This window comes from Tamandua tetradactyla, chromosome 17 (assembly GCF_023851605.1).
Source record: "Tamandua tetradactyla isolate mTamTet1 chromosome 17, mTamTet1.pri, whole genome shotgun sequence".
Taxonomy (NCBI): domain Eukaryota; kingdom Metazoa; phylum Chordata; class Mammalia; order Pilosa; family Myrmecophagidae; genus Tamandua; species Tamandua tetradactyla.
The window spans coordinates 64,878,768-64,882,012 of NC_135343.1; the positions used below are offsets into that span (position 1 = coordinate 64,878,768).

Sequence of the window (3,245 nt, forward strand, 5' to 3'; positions counted from 1 at the left end):
CAATGAACAAGCTGAGGGGGAAATCAAGAAGCGAATTCCATTTACAATTGCAACTAAAAGAATAAAGTACTTAGGAATAAAAAAAATTGTGTATGGTTAAACTAACTAAAGTATCCATTGTTGGTGGTTCTAAGTATATTGTTTTGTAAATAAAAAATCAAATTAAAAACTAAAAATAAATAATAAACCCTATGTAACCTGGGGTGCAATTGTAGTTCAATGATAGAATTCTCACTTGCAGTGTGGCAGGCCTGCATTCAATACCCAGCCCATGCGCTTTCCAAAACAAACAAAGAAGCTAACAAAAATATAAATAATTCATGCTGCAATAAAGGGGTAGTCACCTGGAAAAAGAATGAAATGTGACTCTGCCTTACAGGATACAAACACACACACACACACACACACACACACACACACACACACGAACACAGAAACACCTTTCTGTTGCTTCCTGTTGAAACGGAGCTCAAAGGATATTAAGGAATGAGAAAAAAAGAAAGGAAGAAAGAAAGACACAGACGGGCTCAGGGGGTCTGAAGCTTGAGTTTATTTCAGACAGACTTCAGACAATTTTATTCTTAACCATATCCTGCTTATTACCACAGGATGACAATAGGCATGCATGCATTTCCTGAGGGAACAAAGTTCTTATCTTTCAGTGTTCTTCCTTCATACTTAAAATAACCATTTGGGGTAAACAAACATTCTCTTCATCCTAGACTGTCTTACATAAATCAGATAACATAAAGCAGCTTACTGCCGCCACCACCCTAATGCCATCTATCCCAAGTAGTTCTGCAGGTCTTATGTTAATCCTATCTCCTACACCTTTCCACTGCACCAAGTTAAACACACACACACACACACACACACACACACACAAACATACAAGGTACTTCCTTATTGACCTCAAACATGCATATCTTACATCAAATTTTGCATTTACTGATTTTCTTTCATCAATATCTGCTACCCCTTCAAACTTAAACTCTGAGGGACAGACTTATTTTTTAAATTGCTTATTGCCATTATTATAAAGCAAATACCCAGAAATGTATTTGACAAATAATAGAATCTCAATTAGAATTTATTTAGTAAATGAAAAATGAAAAGAGAAATCAATGAAGAAAAGCCTTAACTATAACAAATTCACTCACAAATATAACACTAAAATAAAATAATCAATTGTTTAATGCAATGATGTAAAACATTCTAGCTTTAATGGAAGTGTAAATATGTTAGCATGAAATAAATACCCAGGGGAAAGAAACTTGGTGGACACCTAATGCTGTCACATATGAAAACAATGTCTCATTGTTGACAAAGACTGTTTTCCATCCTTGACCAAGTTGCCAGCATCTTTCCTTCATGCCCTTTCACACTGATCCCTCCTCCCCACCACCTTCACACCAGGGAGAACAGAGAAGAACAACTTGAACTGCAGGGAATAGACAAAAAACATGGCACATTCAGACACTAACTATTCTAAATACCAATGTGCCAGGAATTCCCCTTACATTTCCCCCCTGGGAGACTCCTAAGTAGGCAGCTCCTTTTCTCCCTCATCCTGTCTCTCTGCCCTTACAGGCTCCAGGCAGCCTCAGGACCTCAAAGGAAACTAGTCCCAATGAGTGGTTAGAACTACAGAATTGCCTTTGAAGGAATAAGTAAAGGAAAGGGAAATAGGAAGGAAAAAGGCAATTAGAAAGGAGGTAGAGAATAACTACATCAGTAACAAGGACAAGGAAGGCTGGAAGGGAAGACAGAGTCTACTGAAGGAAAAAGTAGGACAGGAAAAAAAACTACTAGGCAGAAAGTTTCAATATGAAGAGGCAGGAGGAGGGGGAGCAGCTGCTGCTGTAGGACTCAGTGCCCTGCAGCTGGGAGAGGAGGTTTGTGTCCAAGGCTGAAGCACTGTGGGAGGAGAGCTGATGCGTTGCTGACAGTAATAAGTGGCCACATCTTCAGCCTGGGCTCCACTGATTCTGAGAGAGAAATCTGTCCCAGACCCACTGCCACTGAATCGTTCGAGGACCCCAGATGCCCGGTTCGATGCATCATAGATGAGCAGTTTGGGAGCCTGTCCTGGTTTCTGCTGGTACCAGGCTAAGAGGTTCTTCTGGTTGGAACTGTACAAAAGACTCTGGCTGGCCTTGCAGCTCATGGTGATGGTCTCCCCTGGAGTCACAGCCACAGAGACTGGAGACTGGGTCATCACGATATCCCCACTGGCACCTGCAGACAGAAAAGAACAAGATCATACAGTAAATCACAAATATATATAATGTATATTCACATGTAGGTTTCCTCATTTATCATATATAATCAGATCATTTTGAGATGGAATAGTCTGTACACTCTACACGTGAAAACCATCTTTCCTTCTTTATAAAGACATTGCTCTTCTGAAGCTCTCACCTGAGACCCAGAGCCCCAGGAGGATGAGGAGTTGGGACTGTGACAGCATCTTGCTCACCGTCTGGTGCACTCAGGCCCTGTCTCCAGGGAATCCCCATTAATAGAGTCTGAGCAGCAGCCGAGTCCCCAGGACTCTATGCAAATCTTCACAGGGTATAAAAGGAAATGTGCTGTGCAATGAGCTGTGAAGACAGATAATGGAAGGAAGGGGACACAATAACATTAGCACAGGAAATGTGAGTGTAGTCATGCAAACATCTCAGAAATCAACTGTAAACTACACTTTTCAACAAACTTTAGCAAAATGATGAAATTTAAAATATTTTACTACTCACTTTATGGTTCAACCTAGCTGCAATCATCTTGTGTGCCTAAAATTAATTTTGTAATAGAATATATTTACCAGTGAGTGAAAAGTTTCTGAACATTTAAATATGGTAGCAGGAACTATGTGGAATATATTCATATCATGGGATAGAATGAGGACGTCGTGCACAAATTATGCGTCTATCTCAGACTATTCTGAACTTTAAATACGTACAAGAAATTCTTTTTTGACATCTCAAAGTCACCTTAATATGTCCACAACCAACCTCTGATACTGCTGTCAACCCAAATAAAGTCTCCAAAAATGAGTCACCAGACACGTAAAAGTTACCCTTGGCACTGCCCGTTAGACGAGTTTTCAAATCACAAATGAAGAGATATCCAGCCTCAGAACAACTGTGCCATCTTGTGGTAATAGGGAAAATAGCCCCAACTCCCAAGGTCTCAGAATAGGTTCTTTACTTACTCCTTCTAAAAATAAAAAAAAATACGTGTAG

General features: G+C 40.0%; 1 pseudogene across 1 annotated transcript; it reads right to left on the reverse strand.

Annotated features, from left to right (window-relative positions):
* Nucleotides 1-1,822: 1,822 nt before the first annotated feature.
* Nucleotides 1,823-2,491, reverse strand: LOC143661203 (immunoglobulin kappa variable 4-1 pseudogene; annotated as a pseudogene). The gene is made up of 2 exons (XR_013164442.1): nucleotides 2,422-2,491; nucleotides 1,823-2,238 (listed from the first exon to the last, which is right to left on the reverse strand). The product of XR_013164442.1 is annotated as an immunoglobulin kappa variable 4-1 pseudogene (transcript).
* Nucleotides 2,492-3,245: the final 754 nt, after the last annotated feature.